This window comes from Chamaea fasciata, unplaced genomic scaffold, assembly GCF_029207755.1.
Source record: "Chamaea fasciata isolate MVZ Bird 193981 ecotype frontalis unplaced genomic scaffold, bChaFas1.0.hap1 SCAF_5, whole genome shotgun sequence".
NCBI classification, from domain to species: domain Eukaryota; kingdom Metazoa; phylum Chordata; class Aves; order Passeriformes; family Sylviidae; genus Chamaea; species Chamaea fasciata.
In genome coordinates this window covers 73,373,079-73,400,141 of record NW_027094090.1, presented here as the reverse complement: position 1 = coordinate 73,400,141, position 27,063 = coordinate 73,373,079, and the positions used below count along the sequence as shown (strand labels likewise).

Sequence of the window (27,063 nt, the reverse complement as noted above, 5' to 3'; positions counted from 1 at the left end):
AAGTTAATTTTAAGCATAGTCTGTAGTAATAAATTAGTTTTAGTGCCAATAATTTTCTCTTTGTAGCTGAGGAGGAGGGGGAGTTTCCCCATCATGATGTAATCAGAAGTTACTTGAAGCTATATCAAAACGTAGATTCATTAAATTTTTACCCAAGAGGAGATAGAACACACCATGGACACAGCCTAAACTTCTACCAACCTCTTAATTTTTTTTCCTATACTCATGCCCATCAAATCACATTGTTTATGGACAACTATAAAACCACACAGTCTTCGCAGTTCATGCTATCTTTTACCTGGAATCACAAGAGAGTCACAGTATTGAGACATCTGGATGCAGAATTTCAGCCCATCTCATCATTTTCTCAAATGTCCTTTCTAACCTGTGCCTTTACACTCATCCTAGTTACAATCCCTGACTAGATCATCTAGTCCCCTAGGATCAAAGCACTGCACTTTTGGGATGTTTTCCAGTCTCTTCTGATATTGCCCACCAAAGCCAGAAAACCTCTGCTCTGACTCTAAGCAACCCCTTACACAATTCAGCAACTTGGACCTTTTTTCTCTACTCCATCATTGTGTACTGACCACAGACCTTGAACCTGTCATTATTGATCTCCACAAATTAATGGTTTATTACAAGCAATGAGGCACATTAAAACACATGCCAAGTTAAATCTACCTAAAAAGATCAATGCAACTATGAAAAGCAAGGTAATAGCCTTTATTAGTCCAGTAATGCAATTGGGGCGGGGGGGGGGGGGCAAAGAAAAGAGAGCAAAGCTGTTTACAGGCGACCTATCAGGTCTAACAAAAAAAAGTGACATTATTTTGAAAGAAGAATCAAGAACCTAATAGTCTACAACAAGGACAAGGTGGCAGTTTTCTTAGAGTTACCCTGTTCCTTCTGAAGAATCTGCAATGCTCCCAATAGAGCATAACTTGTAATTCCTACTGCAATGAGAATAGATCACATTAAAAGTGTAGTAAAATGGTAGTGATAAGAACTATAAAATGTGGTTTGTTTTTTTCAGTGTGGGTTTTTGGTGGGGGGAGGGTTGGGGATTTTTTGGTTGGTTTTCTTTCCTTTACTTAGATTTTTAAAAATGGGCAATCAGTCTGGAGCCAGGACTGGCAGGACAGAGCTCAGGACAGTCAGAAGTGCAAGGATTTCTGGAGACCTTGGCTTAGTTACTCTCTTCAGATCCTACACGAGATTATCAAACATGACAGTTCCTTTGCTGTAGGACAAATCCCTCCCTCAATTACCTGTAGGTGAGGAAATGTACCAGTGATAGCCAGGTACTCATCAGGAGCCCTGCAAAGGCCAGTTACAAAATTATCTTCCTTTAATCAAGTCTGAACATAGAAATCAGTTTTCTAAAGGTTCCACTTCCTACAAAAACCCCCAGAAGAACCAACACAAAGCACCACTTACCCTCTATAAAGGTTTTGTTGCTAATGTTTCTTTTATTGAAGTCTATTAAAAAGTAATGCTTTCAATAATGTCTTGCAGTAATGCCCTTCTAAAAGTTAAGGGTACATAAAAAGGAAATTCTCATGCTTAAATACCTTCCGACTTTTCTAATTATCTCTCTTCCTCTGTTTTATAATTTTGGAACAAGGGTGTTTGCCCTTGATCTGATCCCAGATTCTCTTTGACTTCCTTGTATCCTCTCATTTATGCTTTTATTTGCCTTTACTAATAAGGAGCTGATTCTGCAACACAGCACATATAAGTACAGAAGTTAATTAATATTCATTGTAGGTCAAGAACAGGATTTACACCACAAACAAAAGAGTCTATCCTCAGTTTTTCTGATCATATAGAAAAACAAACACAAAATGCCTCAACCTCCCTGCAAACTGGAAAAAAACACAAAAAAAACCCCCGTCCCATAGTTATACAGATACTTTTCCTTGGTTCTGTATTGACCATTCTGCTTCTCTCTCTTATTTCCACACTATTTTTGCATGGCAATTATGATCAAAACAGAGTAACTCTAAATCAACATTGCTAGACAACAAAGTGAGCACATTAAAAATCTACACAACCAAAAGGGACTTTTGTGTATCCCATCCAGAAGAAAAAAAAATATATAAAAGCCTTTAAGTTTCCAAGAATGCCTACAATTTTGTCTTGATATCAACAAAGTATTTCAATTGTGTATGGTTTTGTTCACTGCATAGAGTCATTACCAATGCTGAACACACTGAAACATAAAATCCCTCTGAACAAACAATTCCTAATCCAATGTTTCATCATTTTAATCATGCCACCAGAATTTTTCTGGGGAAAATAAATAAAATCAGAAATCTGCTCTAACCATTTTAAACAACATTCATTACGTTGTTATTTTATGTATTCAAAGCTACATTTCAGACTTGCAATTTTGGCCATAAAATATCAATTCATGTGTATGAATGAAAAGATTAAAACCCTCCAATTGGTAAACAAATTCAAGAAAAATGTGAATAAAATGCTGTTCCTTGTAGACTGAGAGAGGCAAAGATTCCACATCTTTGCATGGAGGCATAAACTTGGGGCCAAATCATAAAACTCAAGATACGAGATTATAATGGGAAAAGCAAAATACATTCTCACTTAGTTATTATGAGGCTTAGAAAAAAATGGAGGAAGAAGCATAAGAAACTGGGGACAATCTTTTTAAGCCTGCATGAAGAAAGCAACAGTTCCCAGCCTAAGTGGAAGTTGACCTTTTCCAACTGTTTGCAGGAGATGTGACGAGGTGAGAACTCTAGAAGTGCCTCCAGTCTGTCAGGTACCCACTGCATTATTTACATTGCCCAAGTGGTGTCATTTGTCTTGAACTCCCAAACAATTTGTGCACCCTTATTAGAGTTTAATAATAAATCCAGTTTCCCCTCTGTTTGCTAGGGTGAAATAAAGACTGTTAAAATAAAGAAAGGACATACACAACAGACACATAGGGAAAAGAAGAGGGAGAAAGCTTTTGATGCACCAAAATCATACTCCAGAGGAAATATTTTCACTTCCCAGGAGGCTCAAAACACTGCTGGTAGGTGTCTTGCCATGCAAAAACACCCCCAAACATAAATCAGATACTTAATGTTGCCAACCTAGAAATAAATGTATAAAATATATCAATTGTGTCGGTGGATTACACCAAGAACATCCTGTGCTAAACTTCCTGCAAACTTCTAGGAATTGTTTTTAAAACAAGGTGGATGAAAAACCAGGCCAAAGAAGTGGTAAATGACAGCTCTTAACAAATGTTTCTAGAAGACCAAAGCTGATTTTCACAGCCCAAAAACACTGGAAATGAATATAATGGGGAAAAAAAAAAATCTGGTGATGCCTATTTGTACACAAATTTTGTTATGAGACAAGAAGAGATCAGAAAGAGCACTAAATACACTCTTCAGAATAAGAAATGGAGAGATGTTTTGTTGCTTTACAAGAGGAAATATTAGCCTGATAAAATATTAAAAACCCCTTTTCTTTTGGATTTAAATAAAAAGAAAAAAATCTCCTCTGAAACAAGAAATAACCTCAAGATGCAAAACTGACATCTGTTTTATTAAAATGCAGGACATCCTCAGGAGATTAAGTAATTCTGCATGGTCTCACACATCTAAGGGATTCCTAGAGTGGGTATTGAATGGAAGATTTAAGTCAACTTGAGAATACAAATATAAGTGGCTTCCATCTTTATCACTTTCAGCTTTTTCTCTTTTGAGTACATGTAAATATCCACCATAGAAATTTTGTTTGTAGTATTAATATTACTATTAGAGTAGCAAATCATCATCAAAACAATTTACAGGCCTTAGCACGACATGACGAGCTTTATCAAAAGAGCTTTAACCTATTGGTCTGAAAAACAATCTTCCCGTGAAGACAAAAGCCATTTTACTGAAGGTCTAACTCCAGTCCAAAAATAAGTAAGTTAAAACGTATTACAAGAATCTAATTTAAAAGTGTATTTACATTTTAACCAGCAAAAGTATCAGACTGCTTGTCTAGTGACTCTTTCAAGCTTTAAACTCTACAATGTTATCTTTTTTCCCCCTCCTATCACAGGCTTAAATTTAATTAAGATTAATTTGATCTACTGGTCCTCTAGGAATTGGACAAACATAATTAATACATTAGGCTGAAAATTCAAACTTTTATTAATGGTCTCAGGCAACTCCACAGGGACCTCGAGCCTTTTTAAAAGTTAATCCTCATGTAAGTGTTATGTCTTCAAACACTGGGCTTTTCAGTGAGAACATGCAAAATTCTTTCCCTGCCCAAAGGAAAACAAAGATGTGGTAATTCCCCACAAAGAACTAACAATAATAGCTGGACATATAGTGAAAAGGTTCTTTGTCTTCAAAGGCATAAATGCATCTCCCTGCATAAGAGATGACTGTGTTAACTGGAGCACTGCTTATTCTGTTACACTAAATATTGCCTCAGGACCTCAACAAACCATGACATGGCAAGGTCCTGTGCCAATTTATTAAGTTCCTTCAGAAGAATGACACTCAGGGCAGGATCTCAGAGTTCTAAATCTCCTCGTAGGAAATTCATGTAGACACGGTATGACTTGGAGTACAGCTGCAGAACAAAGGTAAAGAATTCAGTTTGTGCCTGTCACCTTCTGCTCCAGACTGAGGCAGCCCTTCCCTGAGAGAGGAAAAATCCCACTTACACAGCAAAAACTTGTCTGTAGTAGCTCTAAGTTTTATCACCCATAGCATACAGAAATTAACTCAGTAAATGTTTGTTTAGTTGTGATGCCTGGGCCAGTAACTTCACAAGATCCCTGTGAAAGACCCTTGTGAAAGTAAGGAGATTAACACACTCCCCAGTCTGTAAGAACAACAACATTGGAACAAATTCCCTCGGAAAAATTATGGCAGGAAGATGCTGTATTTATAGAAAGGGGAGTTAAGGTCACCTGGTCCTTTTATTTTTCAGTCACTCATTATTTATCCTGACACGAGCAATCATGGATGGCTGCAGAGGGGACAAGAAAAGAAAGTTGTCACCACAGTGCTGGCAACATGAAACTCGGGAATTTAAATACCTCCTCCTGCAGTGAGTTGCAATTCCACGGCAAAGCCCTGTCCCTAGAATGCTACAGATTTCCATGAAACTGCCAGAAATGCTGCAAGCAGTGGCAAAACCCAACAGTGGGCACAGATGGATTAGAAAAAGAAATACCTACTACCAAACTGCAGAAATGCTGCAGTAACAGGAAAATGAGAATATTATGTTTAATGTTCCTGAGAGAAGTAAAAATGTTTTGCATACAAGGCTTACTCAGAGACATAACAATTCACAGAATTAAAAACATGACATTATTTTTCAGCCTAATTCTTTTCTAGGTACTTGAAGTGCATTTTTCTTTGTGCTGCAGCCCCTCAATGCTGATACAACAAAACGCCTTTAAGTCCTGTAAATCATATCTTTAAGTTCCAGTGAGACACGATTATGTGTTATTCAGGTTACATGTGCATTCTTCTTGACAGTACGAAAGCTGGCAGTCCTCTAGCCAAGCAAGGAAATAATTACTTCCCCATATATCAATGCTTAGACAGTTCTTAAAACCCTAACTTCAGCTTGGCATATTGGGTTTTGGTTGTTTGGTTTTGGGGGTTTTTTTCAGAAATCTGCAAATCCTTTGCAATTTCACAGCTTCCAGTGCTATTTCCACAGCGAATTTCCTAGCAAAACCAGTGCTGAAAATAACATTCCTGTCACAGCCTAGAGGAGAACTTCTTGCCCCAGCTGAGCACTTCCCAGGACAAGCACTGAGACACAGAAGCAGATGCAGGAGCTCTCTGGTCAGCTTGTGCCCATCAAGAAAGAACAGATTGATATCAGAGTGTCTGTACTTATTCTTCCACACATTTCACCGCATTATGTTCCAGCTTAAGCAAAATAGTAGGACAAGGAAGGGAGTTTTGGGCAATGCTTCCCACTGTATTTGCAAATATATGTGGCCTTGCACAGTTATCCTCAATCAGTGTCCTGGGGGTATAAAATATACCTGCTCTACCAAGCTGGATGGTTATTTGCATTCCAGTCAGGACTGAGATGCAAAGCATCAACAATAGATTTCTAATTATAACTATGTAAAATGTCACCCCACTCCCAAGTATCAACATCATGAAAGAGAAGAAAAAGAAAAAAGGAATTGCAGGGTAATACATAATAGCTCTCTCCTCCACCTCCAGAACAGGCAGAAAGTTGACTACGAGTTTTGTGTTTTTAAATATTTTACACTTGCCTCCTCTTCAGGGAGACTTATAGAGGAAACAAATTACCTAGGGCTTGCAAGCCGGAAAGAGCTGCTCTGCAAAAATGTCTCAACATAAAGGTTCAGGTCACCACCCAAAATTTCTTTGTATCTCTAGCCTTCAGCAAATACAACTTGTTTACCAAAATTGACTAAAAAAAACCCCACCAAACCCAACCAAACCAAAAATAACCCACAAAATCTATAGAGGAATATTGTCCAAGGGCAAAGAAGAATTGGCAGGATTAGTGAATCCCCACCTCACGGTATCCTGGCAAATGGAAGATACAGAGTTTTCTACCTCCTGAATCAGGAAAATGGACTTCTACTTATCAAAAAGCCAAGGAAACACCACCACGAGCAGGGCCCATAGAAAGATCCATCTGGTCTTTATTTTTTACCCCAAAGGCCCCAGGAGCCATCAATCACTCAGTGCCACAAACCAACTGATGATGGGAAGTAAGCAACAGGAATCCAACTCCTGGAACTGAGTAAGCAGCAAAAAAAAGGTACCAAAAGTACCAAAAAGCCTACAAAAGTTGAGTGTAGCAAGCCAGCAGGATTTGAGAAAGACCCTCTGAAGATTTTTTGGCAGCCAGTCCAGGCACATCTCAACCACACGTGCACACAAAGTACACCAAAACCAGGGGTTGCCACCCCTCCCAGGCCCTCTTCTCTCTCACCCAAAGGTACTCCAGAACATGAGACCCACTGCTGCCTGCAAACAGCTCACAGATGGTGCTAAACCCTTCAGCCAGACTGAAAAGGAACCCAAACATAATTCAAGCCAGCTGCAAGCTCAGGGAGGCACTCAGCCTGTGCTCTGCTCCACTGAGTGCCTGGGAGGCACCAAAAGGGTTGGCTCACTGTCCTACCACAGAATGAATGATGGTAAAACATCACCCAAATTAAGAGAAAATATCTTACACAGAAGGAAAAAGAGAGAAATCATCACATTTTTGGGTGTGGGAGATGCTGGCTTCCTAAAATACCACTTTGGATTAGAGTTTGGCAAAAATAAAAGCATAAAAAAAAAATCAAAGAGGAGGGTATAATTCCCACTATATAATGTAAAAAATATTTACACAATTGTAAGAAAAGAGTAAAAAGTTAACTTGCCTTTTTTTTTAAGTGTAGTTAATTAGCAATTTCTAAGTTTTTATATAAAATTATTTTAGGAATAAAAAGTTCTTTTAACACAACTTAGTTTAAAAGTGAAAAATATATGTGCTTGTAATAATAAAGGATTTGTCTGATGAGAATTAGTAAAGAAAATATGTAAATATATAAATTTAAGAATAGATAGATTTGATAAACAAGTAGAATGTCTTTTATTAATAAAATAATGAAAAAAAGCTATTACCTAACTAAAAGTTGCCCTCAAAGTTTGTAAAAACTATACAAAAGACAGCATGCAACTATAATAAAGAGCGTTCTGAAAACTTAATACTGTGTCACTTTGTGTGTCATGACCATCTCTACAACAACACAATGGTTCCTTACTGTTCCCAAACCAAGACACTTACATTCTTCTCCATGAGGATTTCCTTCTTTCCTTTAAGTCCCTATGGAGTTCCTGCTGTATTCCTAGGAAGGGGGTGATGAAAAGAGATGTTTGAGCTGCCCTGGACAAGGTCCAGCCTCCAGAAGACTAACTCTGAAGGTCAGCCCTTACCTGTGAGGTGCTTCAGAAGGAAACAATGCCCAGGCAGGGCACAGAATGCCAGCTGCTTTATGGGTAAGAGAAAGTGATTTCCAGGAGCCCAAACCCAGCAGCAGCCCCTGCACTGTCTCTGCTGGGTGTCCTTGTGTCATGCTCAGCTCTTTAAGTGTTCCTTTCCCACAGCCAGGGCACTGATGGAGACCAAGAGCTTGGACCATGTGGGAAATGGATTCGCAGAGAATTTTTAAAGCTTAACAGAAGGCTCACATAATATGTATTTGTATGCAAACTTTGAGATAAGAAATGTTGACTTAGAAATGCCATGGAATAGGACGGACATTGTTGAGAGAGAAATGGAACTAGAAACAAGTTTTAAAGGATGGCTTTGCAAATAAGATTAGATATTTTGGAGAAATATAACTATGAAAGGTGCATGGTAATAAGACCCTTGAGGGGTAATTTTAGATGATTGGCTTTAAGGCATTAACAGCATTCTGCAGCAAAAGCTGATAGGCCAAGAAATGCTTTTAATGTATTGTAATTAGGAAATGGTTGGCTTCTGATTGTGATGGCGTGATTTGTAACATCTGTACTGCCTCTCCATTCACATGAGACTGAAAATGGAATAACAGCTTTTAAAATGCCTCTCAGCTGCCCCATCTCTGGGTCAGAAAAGGGTATTATCTGACAAAATTGGTGCCCCTATGTGAGGCAGGTAACTCTGCTAATGTGACCTATCATCAGTGCCCATCAGCATACAGGCAGCTCCAGGTAAGCATCTTCAGCTCCTCACTCAACACAGAGTGATGAGGATATCACAGACAGGCTGCAGCAAAGGAAGGCAGAGACAGAGGGAAGGATTCCTTTTCCTCTGTACATCAGAGATGATGGTTTAATGGAGTTCACAGACCCAACACATTTGCAGAGAAGTGCTAGAAAGTTAAATGAAGTGTACACACCTAACTCAAGTCCCCAGTGGGATGTACAACTTTCAAGGGGCAGGACAACAAGGTTCAAGGAACTTTCAAGGTCCAGGACAATCCAGATTTCTGATGCTCTACTACTGCAGCTGTGGGAACAACATGGACAAAGACCACTATTGATACATTGCTAATTTAAATATCTGGGGGGGGGGGGGGGGGGGGGGGGGAACCAACACCAAAAAAAAACAAAAAAAAAAACAAAAACAAAAACAAAAACAAAAAAAAAAACCAAAAAAAAAAAAAAAACCCAAAACAAAAAAACCCCACCACAAACCAAAAAAAAACACAAAAAAAAAGTAGGTAAAAATGTTTCACTTAGGATCATAAATCCAATATTTTTTCTCTAGGAGGTCAAGAGAAAACCTTGTGCACAACAGACATTCAGAAGCAAGAACACAATGAGATGTGTGGGGAAAAAAGTCATCAAGGAGAACAAGTCCCCATGAGCTTAAAACCAGACATTCAGCACACATTCATTAAATAAAGGCACATCCTCCAGAAATGTTATTTCGCGTAAGAATTGTAAAACTGTAATGCCTAGTGCAATACCTCAAAGGTTGATCAGGTAAGAGCTTTCTTTAAAACTGGGTCATTAGTTCATACAGGAAACGTGACTTTACTGGGAAGAGATCTTTCATTCACTAATTAGCACTAGTTCTTTAGTAAGAGAACATTTCAGTTTTAGTCTGAGGCAGTCTCACCACTGTGCTACAGAAATCAGTTTTGTTAACTGAAGCAGAATTCTCTTGCACAAACACTAAGCTGCAGACTAATTGTTACAATGGGAATGGCTTTCCTTAATAAGCATTTCTGCAAATGTCCAACTTCATTATTTATGTCAAGTCTTTTCGAATTTTTTCGGTTTTTTTATTCAACTGATTCCTCATTTCCTTTTATTCAATGTTCAAACCTGATGTGAAGAGTTTCTATTAATAATTCAGAAGCATCCTCATTTTACTGATGGATGAAATTGGATACTATTCCTTTAAATATGACTGCAATACTGAAGTGTAACACCAGCAAAATAGCTGGCAAAGTATGCCTTTCTTTGGGATAAATAGAAAAAAATACCTTGTTACCATCAAAGAAAACTGATGGTCCTGTAAATTATGACTCATTGAATATTTTGTTGTGCTTTTTTTTTTTTTTCCAAGGAATCTTAGCAGTAACTTTTGTCTTCAGGAAGTTTAAGGGTTGCAAAACTTCCTTTTCCTCACAATATTACACTCTGTCAAGGAAAAGCCTCCAAGCTGTTGCATGGGAGATTGAGAGAACTGTAAGCTTGCTTTAAAAATGCTGGCCTTTAGGCAAAGAGCAACAACTCTTAGTTTGTTTCAGAGAAATAAATGGGATATTCAGAGGCAGTGTGGATGTCACAAATCCATTACTAAAATCTGGTCTGTCCTAACCATTCCCATCACCTTGAAAGTCACCTTTGCACTCTCTGTCAGCTGCAGACTGCTGAATTTCCGCTGCAAACTGAACTCTACTTAAGGAAAAAGAAAAAAGCTTAATCGAGGTTCATTTATAACTACACTGTTTTGATTCTATTTATGAATTTCAGAGTGTATGAATTTCAGTGTTCTATAGTTCTCTGCAGAAATGTTACAGAAATGCTGCAGAAATGTTAACCAGTGACATAACATCGTGACAGATCAGAATCAAGACACATCTACAACTTGCTGAGAAAAGGGGAGATTTGGAAAAAAAAAGGGGGGGGGGAATGAAAATCACACTTTGTCAGGTCAGCTTTACAGTTTCTGAAATGCCAGTTGTACATTTTAGCACACCACTAGTCTCAAATGGTAAAGGCACTGCCAATCAAGGATTCATATCACAAGCAAGCTCTGGGCTTGTGTTTAGGCATGAGAATGGGAGAAGAGATAGGGGAGAATAATCTCTGCACTGGGAATATACTTAGATATAATGAAGTGAGAAAGAAAAAAAAAAAGAATTACAATATACAGGATCACCCACTACAGTCTTGTAAAACCAACAGCATCAATGATGTGTTGAGGACCAGTTACAGCTCAGGGACTCCTTTTGTGTTTCTACTCTTTTGGCTCACAGCCCTTTCAGATGAGAAAAGTGACAATGTGTCAGCAGCACTCGCTGTGTGTGCTGAAGGCTTCAGGTCCCTTTACAGATATGTCATGACCTTCATTCCCCAGGTCCGTATTTTTAAGAATCATTTGGCATCCCTTCAGTGTATGTGTGGACTCTCAGGAGCTGTTACAGAACCTTGGCTTTGAGTCAAACTTTGCACCTGCCCTCTTAAAAGTCTAATTTCTCAAATGCTCAGTCCCCCACCCCAAAAGGAGGATTCCTAACTTTAGTTCCTCTTCAAGAAAAATTTAGTGTCTTCCACAGTATAATCTTCAGCTAAAGCATTGTATGCTCCCATTAAACTTCGATCTTAAAGCACAGCATTCTCTCGAATCATCAAGAAATCCCACAATCTGCTTTCAGCAACCTGTAGGCAAAGCTCCCAAAGCCTCTTTGGGAGCCTCTCACCGCTCACTGTCCAAACTCTCCTCCCTACAGTCACCTCTTCCTTTCCTCATGGGAACCACATTTAAATTCGACTGCTGGTGCCTCATGTTTCATCCCCGGCAGATGAACCAGCATATCCATTTCCAGCACTAATAAGTTTCAATGAGTAGTGACAGCTTCCAGTCATGCAGAAACATAGGCAGACTCAGATGTCATTCTCAAAATGGTAACTGATTTTTTTTGAGAGGGAGTATCACAGTCAAATTGGCAAAAGAGACCTCTGCTTTTAAATGGCTCACTAAAATCCAGTGCAAAACAATGCTCCTGAGAGCACAAAGATTATTAGAAAAAAAAAAAAAAAAAACCCCAAACAAACTCCAAAACCACCATATTTAATGTGTTGGCTAACATGGTGGAATCCTCAAGAAAATGAAGCCATTTTTGTTTCAAGGAAAAGTACTTCTCTTTGTGAGAAATGACAACTTGTTATTAATTGAAGATAAAATCACAAGACTGGAGGCGAGACAGTTTATTGTTTCCACAAGACTTTGCAGACTGAACCAAGATAAAAGAAGAATCCTGGGGCTTTGCAAAAGAGGGATAAAAGCTACAAACTCTAATTTCCTGAGTGGCAGCACTGATATTCCCCATTCCAGACCTCTGTTTGGTACCACTTCCATAGGCTCACCAGGTATCATCACCGGGGATTGAATTATCAGAGATTTTTGGGGTAGTTTTTGCTTTCACTGTTTAGTACCTGGCAATGAGGTCTGCAGTCAGCACAAAAGATCTGGAGACCGTAAAAATATTTATGGAAAAAAGCCCTCCATCGATACAGTGGATGCCATGAAAAACACAGGGGTCATAAGGAAGAAAACTAGAGAGGCTAATTTCATTTCCCATTTAGCTCAGCCTTCACAGGGGTAAATCTAGCTAGAACTGAGTAAAAACAAACCTAAGAGCCTCATGGCCAGGAACCCTGGGATAGCCCTCAACAGTCAGATCCTGAAGATTTTAGTGGAGATGAAGTCAGTCCCCCACAACACCATCCTGCTCATTTCCCAGTCAACAGCCCCCATTTCTCCATCTCCACTTCACTCAGCACTGCTGATACACCCACTTCTACAATCCCAGTACTCAACTGTGTGACAGCTCCTTCAACAGCCTTGCAAGTGACACGACATGTGACAGATTTCTATAAAGAAGAGCCCGGGCAAGTTTACACTAAGCTTGCTTAGCTTTGTTTGAGGCAATACCAAGTAGTAAAACTGAGGATGAGCTGTCAGATTTAATTAATTAGAAAGCCCGAATAGCCAACCTTGCACACAAGAGATCTCAACTCTATGTAAAATTAATATCCCCGAGAGGAAGATGTAAGTCCTCAGGTTTACTTCACTGAGGTGCAGGAAGCATCCAAAAGATGTTATCCATCATTAAACACCCACACCAATTCTGAATTTCCCCCTCTCATCTGAAACCTGCAAACAGAGTAAAATCAGAATCAGTCTAGATCAAACAGCGTACTGCAGCACTTTCTGCCTCTCTTCACTGTACAGTCTAAAGACAGTAGCATTTTGAGATTCCTTTGTAGTACTACCCCAATGACATCCCAATGAGATAATGTAATTCCTGAGGACTGCAGAAGAACATTAAGGAACATAAAGACAGACAAAAGAGACCATTAAGTTGGTTTAGATCCCCTCTCTCTCTCTCCTTTTTCTTGAAAAAGTCCTCTCATCTCAGATAAACAGAGGATTTTTCTTAGTTTATTTGTTTTTATGTCTGGAATTAAGACATTGCCCAGCAAAGTTTTCATGAAAACATAATGCCTGTTTAAAATAGGACACACTTCAAATAAAAGATGTGTCTCACAGTAAGATGAGGGCAGAAAAAAGTAACAAAAATGGTGACAAATTCTTTTAAATTGTTCCCAAATGATCTACATTTCCTTTAACAAAACAAGCACACAAATTATCTTGGGGTTTGCTTTGTTTTTTTGTCCTGGGTATTTTTTTTTTCTTTTATTTGAGATTTTTGAGCCTCGACCTCAAAATCATTAAACAGGCAGACAGACAATTTGTTCTATTAATATCAGTGGAACAAACTACTCAGAGATCAAAGATCTGATGCTGCAGAAACCCTCTCACCCACAGCTGAACCACTCATGATCATCACTACCGATCTTTATCCCTGGGCTGAAAATTGCCTTCCAACTCATAAAGGTAAATTTTAGGCAATTGTTGGCTAGTTTTCCTGCTTTTTTCTTCCTGTCAGCGCAACAACTGAGAGCATTTCTAGAAGCTCTAGGGGGAATATGTGTCCAGAGTAAAGAGTGCACACTTGGATCAAGAATACTAATCTTTTATGGTTTCTAATCAGTGACTGCAGTATCACCATCCCAATGCCTATTAAAAAAAAAAAATAAATCTGCACAACAGAAATGACCCCAAGCTCCAGATAAGCATAATTTTTAAGGTCAGTTGGTCCCTGAAGGCACATGTCTATTACAGGGCAAGAACAGGGGAATAACTGGAAGTCTCTGTTATTTTATGTCATCGTGGCAAGAACACTGCCTCAGAACATTTCCTCATTACTGGAAGCAAGAGTCCCATGCAGGGAAAGCATAAAGAGCAAGGTCATCTGTAAAATTACCACTTTTTTTTTTTACATCCTCAAGAAGTCACTGCATTAAAACTCTACAAGGAAGGTTTGAAAACCAAGGAGGACTTCCATCACGTGTGAAACATTCCCACTGAAACCAAATTTTGGGACTCAATTTACTAAATTGCCTGTAGTGACATCTGTAAATCTTGTTTGATAGAAGCCATGAGGAAGAAATGACAATATTGAAAAAAAATGTTACTGCTGGCATTACTGGAAATACTAGCACAGCATGCGTCTGGACACCCCAGAGTCTGTACACCACCAGTTCCATGCTCTAGGAGGCAGGAAGGGCACAAATCTCCCAAAAATCAAAGTGAACCTACACAAGAACCTCCCCAAAACTCCCATGGATTCCCCACAAAGGGTAAAAAGGCCTTTAACTCTTAAAAGTTGCCGTGCAAACAAGTGCCTCGGTCTGCCACGTGAGCAAAAAAATGATTACACAGACAAGTACACAGTGGTTCAGAGAGTGATGTGAGTTTACACAATTTATCCAGTGAAGCATGAAGGATGGAAGTAGAGACTCCAGGACCACCTGCTTTTAGCCTATAAAGCTTTTGGGGAAAAGGTGTGTATCTAGAGGAAGAAACCTGGATTGCATCTGCTATGTGCCAAAATATAGATATATAGAGAGAGAGAAATATTTTTAAATATATACACACAAACAACAGCATCTAGAGGGTTGCACCACGTCCTGGCACTCACATGATTTACACACAAAGAACCACTAAAAATTCACTAAGGTACTTAGTGAAAAATGCCGGTGTTTGCCAGGGGCAGGGAGTTTAAATTACTGTGTCTATCTTCCTCTGAGAGGAAAGCCAAGGAAACTTGATTAATATTTTTCTACCAGAAATAGAAGGGCAGAAAGTCTCCTCCTTCGTACACTCTGGAGGTCAAACTAGATGATGTAATGATCTCTTGTGGTTTTAAACAGGTTTTATAGATTATCTGACTTAAAAATAGACATAATGTTTAAATAATAACATTCTCCTGAAATTGAGTGCCTGGTACAACAAGCCTCCAGTCACTGGCTAAGATCTGGAGGGACTACGACCATACAAAGATTTGTAATAAACCAAAGGGAAAATCCTGGGTCAATATTCCAAAATGGAATGCTACTGACTCTCTCCACATGAAAAGCAAGTGATACATGCTATCTTCTGTACAGCCTCCTTTAGCTAGATGCAGATTTCCACAAAAGCATGCAGGATATGTCTACAGTGCAGAACCATATCCGGGTTTGGAACATGCCACAGCAGCAATGACCTCCGTGCTCAGCCAAGAGGCACAGAAACCACCATGTCCCATGCAACTAGAGCCTGGTTCTGGCTCCATGGAATTGTTCCTTGTCAGTTACACCCCTGTTTAATTTGCCACAAGCATGAAAACCCAGCTCAGCAAACCTCACCAGCTTGCATAAACTGTCTGGAAGTCCACTGGGTATCACTTAATTCCACGAGCCACTGAGTACACGAACAATGGGAATCAGATTACTTTGCTCATATGTTTTGACAACAGCAATTTCATTCTATTTATTATGATAATTCATAAACCACCACCAAGTGAAGTGCAGAATCCCTTATGAAAATAATTACAACCTAGTAATGCAGGATCTCGTTGGAGCACACCATTAAATCCTTGACGGTTAAGGAACAAGCCAGAGACTTTGTGCAAAGACTTTGTGCAAATGAACGATTAGCAAGGTCTCAACACACACATTTCCTTGCACTTAAAATGTGTAAGGAGCAGACCTTATTAAGTCTTATTAAGCATTTCATGTGATGCTTTAAAATGATAGCCCCAGAGGCAGATTTTTTTTTTTTTTGTACTTCAAAAGATAGTTATAATGCTACTCTATGTTACAGTCTGGAATAAGAGAAAAATAAATTCCTATCTAATTGTTCTACCACTGTATACAGGGAGCACAAAATAGTGGCTCTTTCCCACAGCTGTCAAAAATCCCCAGACTTTTATTCACAGTGAAGTGTCACCAGTCTCACACAAAAAGAGAACAGCTCTAATACAATGCTGTGACTTGTCTTCCACTTGGCTACTGAAAATATTTTGAGCAGTAACCTTTTCTGAACCTAACATTCAGCATTTGGGTTGTCTCCATATGTGCCTTAGGGCTATATTGCCTGCCTCTGTGTGTTTAAAGTGCTTCTATTTCTATGCAGAACTACTTTGTGGTTATACATTTTATGGCAGTTTTTAAAGTAAGATTTGCCTAAAACTGAAAAAAAAATAAAAATAAAAGAAAGGGCTGGGGACTTTTCTCCTTGATGTTTAACAAGGTTCAAAGCTGTCTGAAAATTTGCTTACCTATAATCATAAATGACTAAGTCCCTACTTTGCATCCTCTCTGTTTTCAAAGTCCTTGCAGTACAGCCACTATGAAATCATGACACCCAAGATCCAGAGTTGTGTGCTCTCTCTAAGGCCTTAACTAACTCAGGGCTTCATAAGAGGAACTGATCCAGAAGCTGTTAGGAAACATCCCTTACAACTGAAACCAGCATTTTACTAAATATTAAAATATTATTAGACACAGATTACTTGCTACAGGTAGTTTGACAGTCCAGCTTAATAAATTAAAACCCCTAAAATGCACCAGAAATATCTGCCAATGTTAAAACCAAGATCTCATAACAAAAAACTAAGAATGCTGAAAGAACTCACAGATGTTGCATTCTTCCAAATTTTTCCATCTTATCTTAAATGTTTACAGTAAAAAGAACAGAGATGTTTTCTTCAAACCACAGTTTTTATCAATCCTCTCCAACATTCAAGCAGCACAATATTCTTCTTTTAATGCGACCAAGTAACCCCCTCTGAACCCCAGGAGATGTTTGCAAAATAATTGTTCCTCCTCACTGCTCCGTTGTTATTACTTTACTTTTTCCATACTCTTGTTACTTCAGGCAGAAATAACTTAGAGATATTATCATCAATTTACCAAAACAGAATTCCCCTGAATTCATTTTCTTTTAGGTTAGACTTTTACAATTAAATTGTACATTAGGGCTAAATCTAATGATTTTCAACCTGGCTGAAACTGATTGGCTCACTAAGTCTACAGTTTAATTCTTCCCCCTCTCTCATTTTGCTAACTAGAAGAGAAATGAATCTACCTTCAAGCCTGTTAGAATCAATCTTCTTTTCTCCTTCTCACAATTTATAAGCCAGAGGCTTAAAAAGTGTTCATATCCGCTTTTAACAAGCTGGTTATGTGAGATAAGCACAAGAACGTCAATAAAAATAGCTCAGCTTTAAGTCATGAATGTTTTACAAAAGCAGACCTTAAAAAATATAAATGGTAAAGGCTAGTTGTGATTTATACCATGTTACTTTTCCTATTCTACAAATTATCAATCATCTCTAAAAGCTCCTTCTTTTATATGCCAGAGTCATCAATGCAAATGCTGCCAGCTCATTCCTAACCAGGGAGACACTGCACCGCACTGACAACCCCCCGTTAGTTCTGGGACCTCTAAACACTGGCATACTGCTGAAGAAGGTTTATTCTTTTCCAGTTATGGACTTTTTCTTTTTTATTATCACTGTTTAATTTTTTTAAGGTCTTCACAAAGATTTCATAGCTGTCCCACACACTGTATTTCAGTATGGTCTACACCATCACTTTGCCACCATCCTCAGTCTCCCAAGTTCACAAAAACTCTGTTTAGACAAGGGCAATACAACCACTGGCACTGAAACTTTTATTACTTCAATTACAACAAAGCAGCTGGTGGTAATAATAACACTACTTAGCATTTATATGCTGCTTTATAGCTTCAAAAGCCTGTATATATATTTGTTAATTAAGCCTCACAAAACACCTGAGAGACAGATATATTTTTTGTTTACAAATAGGAAAACCGAGAAAGAGACAAAACAGCTGTTTCCAAAATCGAGTTTTTTAGATTATTTTTTTAAAAGGGACTGGAGATGTCTGGACAATAACTTCCAGCGTTATAAAAGGACAGCTTAAAATACTCAAAGAACCCAATGGGACATAAACTCTCATGCTGCAAGCACCCACCTCCTCCTCCAAAAAAAAAAAAAAAATCAGTGCTGTCCCTGGGAAGACATAGCTCCCTGCTGCCAGCTGCCCCAAGCCACTTGCATGTCAACATTCAGCTTTCATATAAAAAGTGAGAAAAACTGTAAATTCTAAGTAGAAAAGAACTCGTTCCACCACATAGCGAAGGCACTTCTGAGAATACCTTACATTCATATTCAGTAAGACTATTTATTGAAGGGCCTTTTTTGATGTGTATTAGACACCTCACTCACACAGGGAAAACAAATGCCTACACACACTCTAACACCTCCCAGTAAGGTCTCGAGCTCTAGAACAGCATGATGAGAGCTTAAAATTATTGCCTTGAAAAAGTACACAGCATTATAGGGAAGACATTACTTAACCCACAAAGACTTGGCTACCCATATAATTTCTCAGGCAATGTTTCCCACTGAGAACAGTGGATCTGAAATGCTTTAGAGAAGACACTGGAATAAAGGACACAAAAGGATAAAAAGAATTTGGGTCTGAGTATGCAAAAGCTTTACTGCAAGAAGTACCATGAAGCTGAACATGGAGCACTATGTGCAATTAAAGAGTGATGTAAAAAAAAAAAAAAAGAAAAAAAAAAAAAGAAAAAAAAAAAAAGAAAAAAGAAAAAAAAAAGGGGGCTAAGGAAATATGGGTTAAATAAAGAAACAGAAGAGGAAAAAAAAATAACAGGAGACTAAAGTTTTATCAAGACTCAACATCAGGATGGACCAGAATATGGAAGATGGTGGAGAAACACGGCTGAGGCAAGTGGAGAAGGAAGGAAAACATGAAGAGCTCATCCAGAGGCCATGCTGAGCAGGGAGAAGTGAGACCAAAGCTGAGAGCAAGGTTCTCAAGGCAGCAGCACTTTAGCAACCATGAGGAGGGACACTGTGACTGCAGTGGAGAAGCTGTGTCTGTTCCTTGGCAGAGGCAGGACATTTGTCACCCAGGGGTGACTTACCTAAGAGACAGGAAGGCATAAAGTCCAGATTCCTCATGTTCTCCTGCCCTCTCCATGTGAGATTAGCCAAGAGGCTAATTACCAGTTAGCCCAGACTGATTAGCCTTAACAAATTTTGCTGCTAAAACAGAAACAGATCCCATCCTCTACGTCCCAGCCCACTGCCCTGGACAAGACTTTATTCCTGAATACAGGAAGTGAAGGAAACAAAGATGAAACATTAGACTAAGGGTTGAGAGAGCACAGGAAGAATTGCAAACCAATAAATAATACTGGAAGTGGAGCAGAGAATAAATAATTCCACTTTGGGAAAAGCAAGTCTGAGATGAGACTGAAGGGAAAGAAGAAAACACATGTATTTAATATGCAGCCTGCCACCCAATTCTGAATGTGAAACACAGATGTATATTTTTATCTCCAGCTGAAGGCAGAACAATGCGCTCACTGCCTTCCCAAGACATGTTGTGCAAAGTTGAAAATTATTTTGCACAAGTATAAATGGTTGACTTTTCCACGCCATTTTTCAAATGGCACAGAAAATCATCAAGCTAAATTTTAATGCCACATGACATTACAAACTCCTCATGATGTAACTCAATTTCCTTGCATTATCCTTGCCAGATCATTGAGTTCTCCATGTATCTGAGTGCATAAGACAATGTACGAGACAAATGTCTCACTCGTTGTACAAAGGTCTCACATTCACATGCTCAGAGTAATAAAACAGCTCATTCAAAAATATTTTTATGATGTACACTGGGATTCTCACAGGCATTGAACTCTTAAGTGAATCCCTGCATTAGTCAGTTACCTAACACCCAGAAACACCAAGTGTCTTTCTAAACCTTTATGGAGCAGGGGGGGGAAAAAAAAAAAAAAGCTTTCTTCAGGCTAATTACTTCAAATTAGACTTTACACTGGAAACAAAAAGATCTTTGTCTCAGGAAATAGAGAAGACTACACCTCAGACACACTGTGGAAACAAAAAGATCAGTGGCTGCGGAAGAAGGAAGAGTACATTAGAAGGAGGAGCAAAGTCCTCAGTTTTCATGAAAGGAGCTTTCAGAGGGATGAATTAAGCCCTCTCAACCACCCCAGAATGAAAAAACATGCTCATTAACCAAAGTTCACATTTCAGGTGAAAGACAACTCACTAGGACCTTTACCGGAACAAAACACAGCAACGTCACAGTCTGCCTAAAGTCAAAACATTGAGAATATTGGGATAATCTTGTATCTCACCAGGTACCTGCAAGTACTGAAGAGCAAGTGAACTTCTATGTGGTCATGTACTTCTCATGTTTTTTGGAACAAGTTTGATGCAGCTGTTCTGGTGAGGCGGTGTTAAAAACCATTTCCTAATGGGTGTGGGCTTATCTAATGGACAACAAGCAGGTGCTGCTAACACCTCACTTTCAGCTCCTCTTTGCACCTGAGACAATTTTTGGAGGGTGAGGGGGAGGAGAAGGGAGTACTGAAGGGAGAAGCTGCAATCCTAGTGCCTGATTTTCTGCTTGGTCAAATCTTGAAAAATGCTTTTACATGCAGGAGCAAAAAATCAAAGTAATAAATACAAATCCGCCAGGAGTCACTTTATTTTCCAGTTACAAGCATTCCTGAGCTACAGACAATAAGAGAAACTCTTGTAGTACATTTAGTCTGAAGCATCCAGCAGCTACAGCAAACTCCAGCCCCAAGAACCAGCTCTGGCAGTTTCACAATTAACTCAACTGAATACAGTTCCCCTGCACTCATGGAAAGCTTGAAAGGAATCAGGTGTTCCCTTACCTGCAGGGGTAATCTATAAAATCCGCGAACTGTAACATTTGGGATTATTCAAAGACAAATCCTCTCTCTAATGCCAAATCAATGCATTCTTGAAAAGAAAAAGAAAACAAACAAAAAACCCAAAACAAAATCAATAATGAAACATACAACAAAAAGACCAAAACTCCCAAACAATCATGTTTTCTGTATGAAACCTTTTTTAAGTTACTGGACACTCATAACACCTACCTTCAACTCAACAGATACTGTTCTTAAAATTATTAATTTCTATTAAATATTCTGTTGAAATACTCAAAGTTTTGACAGTTTTCCAGGAGAAAGGTTTAATCGTTTTTGTGTTTATACTGGATTTTTTTCGCTATTCTTTTTTCCTTTGTAGCTTTATAGAGAACCTAACAATTTCCATGGTTGGTCAAAGTGACAACTTGAGTGAGGCTTTAAGAACAAAAGCAAGTAGAATCCCCTGTCACCACACCACGGTAATGAAGATGCCTGTCATGCATCAGAAAACTACACAACAGAAAATCCCATAGAAATGGATAACTTCATGGAAAATACTAACTCTGCACCTTTGAGGCTAGAGACATCTGCTGACTTTGTCTATTCAGGATGCACAAGGTCGCTGAAGTCTATTCATCAAAAGACAAAGGTAATAAATGCAAAGAAAGTAATTTGTAATTTGCTATTTCCATGTCAGATCTTAACCCTGTGGAGATTCACAGCATGCCTAACTTTAATTACCGAGACAGTGGCATGGAGAGGGAAGGGAAGAAAGGACTGGAAACCTTCAGCTAGGACCAATTCAAGGCCCTGAGTTGGCTAGTATTTAAAAATGTTACTAAAACTGACATTACAATCAAAGACGTGTTAGTGATTGCAGGCTCACGGCCACAGCTCAATGAAACAGGCCTTAAAAAGCCAATGCTAACATTTCCATTTCTGATTCATTTTTTATCTCTCAGTGTCAATGACACAAAATCAGGAGGGAAAAAAAAATAAAGATGTGAAGGTTGCTTCTCCCTCCCCCTCATCATGGTCTTTCCAAGAAGGCTGTGACACTCCGAGTGTCAATAGCTGTAAAAGACACCTTGTGTTAACATTAGGTTTCAGTGACTGCAGAGCATTGTTTTATAAACACTTCTGCAAATGTTTTCTACACACACCCAAAGCAGTGTCACTGACTTAGATGTAACCTTCAATGACTTTATTTTTTAATTTTTTAATATTTATTATGACCTAAATTCCTCTACAGGCACAGCAGGGAGAAACTGCCAGTGGTCGCTCAGGACTACACTAACGGCTGAAGTTCATGGCAAAACAAAGTGCAGATGCAGTCCATCACCTAAGCTGGAATTCAGGGGAGAAAACTGAAATTCCTAGCTATCAGAGTTAAATCAAAAACTGTACAAAACAATGTCACTGTTCTGGATGAATAAATTGGCCAACGAATCAGAGTCCAGTTCTGGAGTTAAGACAAAATGGCACCAGTTACAGTTCCCTCCCCAAAAGCAGGAATTCTAGTTTCTTCAGGTTTGAATAATGGAAAAACTAGAGAACTAGCACTGAAAACTAGAAATGGACCTCTTATATACTGAATTTTCACACTGAAAAATATACTTTGAATGGAGATACAAAGATCAGGCCACACACGCTGCACTGTAAAGCAACACAGCCCCAAGGTGTTAAACGTCTTTTTGGCCACCAGGCCCCACAGCAGAGAGAGGAGTCTGGAGGGGTCACACACCAAAGGGCTTCCTTTTTGTGTCTGCCATAGCCACAAGCTGTCTTTGAAAAAATCTTGTGCATTGATCAGTCATTCACTGTAGAAGAGATACAGGAATTGTAACCAGGAATAGAAGAGCAACAAGTGGTAGACACTGAAACCAAAGTTAGCAAGCACTTTATTACTGCAATCTTTGTCGTGTGGACTTCAAGACTTCTCCTATCTCCCCACAGTAACTGAAGAGTTCTTATATATTTTATCTATTTTGACCCTTGGGGCTTCAATTATTTGACTTCAGATGTTAGATTTTAATAAGCTGTCACCCACAGGGGAAAAAATGCAGTAGTTAATGTGACTGATTCACCATTTAGAGCTGGACTATGGACAGAGAAAAATCAACTATATTTCAAGAATTTAGTTGTCACCAAGTGGAAAACTTCAGTACTTTTTTCCATCTGTGCATTTCGCAGCAGAAGTAAGTAACTTCAGATTAATCTTGCCCTCTCTGTTACTGCTGTATATAACTAGCACCTAATCATTACTGGTTGTTGTTGCTCTTGGGGCGTTACCTCCCTCCAAATAAATCTAATGGGACGCTTTGTCTGCTTTCAGAATTACAGAATAACTCAGAAACATGCACTGGGAGCCATGAGAAGGCATAACTCAACACCCCAGCCTCCAGGAGTGTGTGACAGCACAAGCCAGCTGGACAACTCAAGCCCAAAGCCACTTCCACTCGCACAGCCTCCCCAGTAAAAGCAAGCAGCAGCCACAGCCTGCTCCCGTGGAGCTTTGAGCACAGTATCTTGTTACCTGAATGCTAATAACGCTACACTCCCCGTGAACTGTGAATCAGAGGAGGTATGGGGCGTCTCCCTTACGCCTTGGAAACTCCACAAGCTCTTTGCAGTTCCCGCTTGCTGAGAGGAAACCACCAACTCACGCAAGCCTGACCCAGGAGAGGTTTCTTCTCCTCAGAGGGCAGCGTTTCCATGGGTATTCCAGGGAAAGGAGACCAGGGCACACAGTGCTGATTAAGTATTTCCAGTTGCTAACAACAAAAATGGTCACTTTTATGTTCTCCCATATAAGCAACTTTTGTAGCTGACGTCTAGGCATTGCACAATCACAAAAGAGAAGAAAGACAGTCAATAGGAAGGGAGGAGGACCACATTTTTGATTATGAAGGAGAGGAGCAATTAAAACATGATCTGTGCTTCAAAGGCATGCGAGATCCATCATTTGGTTAATATTTCAGCAGGCACAATGCAGAGGAGCAATACTTTTACCTTCAGTACTTCACCTCAAGTAAACAAAGCAGACTCCACCAAAGGTCACATCACTCTGGAGGGTACAAGATTCACGAGCCAAGGCAATGCACAATTTCTGAGTGGGAGGATTGGTTCTCAAACATCCTTAAGAAAAACCTGTTCCACCCTTTCTTCTATTGCCTGCTACTCGCTGGTTTGAAATTATGCTTCAGTGAAAGCCGAAACATCTCGCTTTTCTTGGATACAATGCAAGCCCTACTGAGGTCACGGGGGAGGCAGGAGCACCTTAAATGATTCCTCAAAATGCCACGAACCTGTTTTCCAAGGTGTGCCCAGGTCACTCGCACACTGGCAGTGCGTAAGGGAGCGCGTGTCATGGCGATGAGAGGGGCAGAAGAAGCAAAGACGCCAGGGAAAGTTACCGGAGAGAATGAAAGGGCTGAACAGCGGGGAAGATAAAAGACAGCAGGGGAGAGCACCAAACAAACGCGGGCATTCAACAGGATTATCCCACCCCAAAGCTGCTCTTTGCCCGCTACCAGCAACAGAGACGGGAAAGCCAGCTGAACCACTGGAGAAAAAAAAAAATACCCCAGTAACGACTGAAAGACGAGTCATGGAGAAAAAAAAAATACCCCAGTAACGACTGAAAGACGAGTCACCTGGTAGAAGGTGAGGCAGGAGGAGGAGGAAGGCAGCGGCACGGATGGTGCCCTCCGCGGGCTCCGGCGGGGATGCCCAGCCGCGGTGCCAGCCCGGCGGGCAAGGTGCGAGCAGGTGTGGCGGTACCGCAGCGGCAGGAGAGCACAAACACACACACCTATACACACACGGAGGGCTTCGTGGCTGTACAGCCAGGCGGGAGAAAAGCTGCAGCAGCGACCACCGTCGCCGGGGGGGCCGGGAGAGACTTCTCAGCACCCTGTCCGAGCGCAGGGCGGCGGCGGCAGCGCCCACGGGAGAGGGACAGGCCGGGGGCAGCGCCCCGCAATCCGCCGTGTGGCGGCTGCCCGGGTGGCTTTTGGGGTCGCGGAACAACCCGGCGCCTCGACGCCGGGGGGAAATCCCGCCCCGCCAACCCCCTTACCTTGCCCCGAGTCCTCCTCCCGGCCCGTGGCCGGCGGTGGCCGCGGGGCTCCGGGCAGGGGCGGGCGCAGGGGCTCCGCTCCGCGCCGCCAACAAAGTGCGGGAGCGGGGCGGGCAGCGGAGCAGCCGCGGCGAGCGGAGCGGAGCCGAGCTCCCTCTGCCGGGCACCTGCCCCGCCCCGGCCCCAGCCCCAGCCCGCAGCCGGGGCGGGCCCGCGGAGGGGCAGCGCGGAGCTCCCGGGCCGGCGGAGCGGCCGCCCGGAGCTCCCTCCGCGGAACCACCTCCCTCCTCCCGCTCCCTGCACGGCTCATGCCATGCAAAGGTGCTGAGCGCAGCACCCCGGAGCTGGGCTGAACTGTGGGACTTCAGTTATCGTAAGGTTTACAAAAAAAAAAAAAATTAAATACAAGGCCACACACAAAACCTACCACGACTCCAAAGCAAACATCCTTCCCCGAAGAAGTAGGTGTAGCTAAACCACCTTTGGAGCGACTGGTCTACCAGAACAAAAGTCTCCCGTCTTCGCTTGAAATCCCGGATGAAATCTCCCAGCTGCTTATGTTGTTTCCATCTGGCACCACATTCCTCCCCACTCTGACAATTTACACGTGGTTTTCGCTGAGCGCAGGGGAATGGTCCCTATCGGCACGCTTGCAGGTAGCCAAAGTCCTCACGCTACACTGTTAGCACAGTCGGGATTGCTATAATGAGCCACTTCCCCTCCTAAAACTGGGCTGTTCCACGAGAATCTGTTTTCACTGATTTCTCTTTCAAGTAAGTTTTTTATGTGACTCGAGAGGAAAGCTAGAAAGAATAAATCTTTTAACAGCATCAGACGTATGACAAGAACCTCTATTCAGGTCGTGCATAGGAGAGGTAATCTGATTTTTGAGGTTCTGTTCCCGATTTTTGATAGGATTCAATTGCCAATCCAGAAAGATTTACACACCTGCTTAATTACGTTCCCGAGGCTCCTTCCAGGCTTCACCAAGATCCCTTAGGATGATCAGAATCATATTTGGACCAAACAGCTATTTCCACTGAGCCACGGTTATCCAAACGGAGCAACAGGTCCTTTACGCTGCAAAGTTTCTGTGATTCCAGGCCCTCTCCAAGAAACCTGCAGAGGAAAAGTATAAACTAACGAAAGGCAGCTGCTTGCTGAAATTCCCACTCAGTTCCAAGAAACGAAACTTGGCAGGTCCTTGCTTTTTATAACACTCCGTGACTCATTTGCAGAAGCAGGTGAAGTCAGAGCCATCACTGCCAGAGTCCTGCCCCTGACGGCTTCTCCAGGGAGGACATGGATTTTCCCGATTTTGATAAAACGTGGACAGGATGATATTGCTCAGCTAATATTTGCACAATTTGGTTGCTGAATCTCTTCTCAAGTGGTGCTATTCCATCCTTGACCTGGTGTTTGCCAGCAAATCTTCCTGAAATAAGGTGTGAGTTCTACAAAGAGTGTTGTTTGGCCAGGCTCTGGCAGGTTCGGGCTGAAGGCAGGGACAGCAGGCAGGCGTGAAGTTCACTGTGGGCTCCTGAGAACCAGGCAGGAGAGAGTAACCCGAGCCTGCAGATCTGGCTGGGAGAGGTGGGGCCTCACTCCACAATTGCTAGGAGTTCACCTTAACCCTGCTTAAAGGAAACAAAAGAGAGAGAGAGAGAGGGAGGGAAGCAGATGCAGTTCAGCCAACTTCCCCTTCCTGGCTCGGAGCTGGCAGAGCCCCTTGCCGTGCTGTATCTTCTACCAGTTCTGTCTTTGCTATTTTGCTATTTTTTCTGGTCCAGAAAGTCCTCCACAAAACAGGAAAGCATTAAAAAAAAAAAAAAATCCACTTCTACGGACCCAAACAAGCACTGAAATATTGAAATGTACAGATACCAAATGCTTCCCTAGTTTGTTTCCAACAAACCTTCAAATCTTGAAAGAATCTGATTATGGAGAGGCTACCTAGGTAATTGCTGTGAATAAAACTTACAGGAACACTGACATTTCCAAACTATGACAGATGCCATACACATACTCCCTAGGTAAATAATAACAGCAATTGATACTTAAAGTCCTTACCCCATGAGAAGCAGAAAGAA

At 40.8% G+C, this 27,063-nt stretch overlaps 1 protein-coding gene across 6 annotated transcripts in view; it reads right to left on the bottom strand.

The window, feature by feature from the left end:
• The window catches only part of EPS8 (EGFR pathway substrate 8, signaling adaptor), a 125,939-nt gene extending 99,443 nt beyond the window's left edge, over positions 1–26,496 (bottom strand). Inside the window, exon 1 of one of the 6 annotated variants that reach the window (XM_066184455.1) lies at positions 25,922–26,496. The gene's annotated coding sequence lies outside the window, so the exon portion shown is untranslated. Of the gene's footprint in view, positions 1–20,353; positions 20,402–24,548; positions 24,716–24,973; positions 25,062–25,400; positions 25,653–25,921 lie in introns of those variants that run through there. The other 5 variants (XM_066184453.1, XM_066184460.1, XM_066184454.1 and 2 more) reach the window with 5 other exon arrangements.
• Positions 26,497–27,063: the final 567 nt, after the last annotated feature.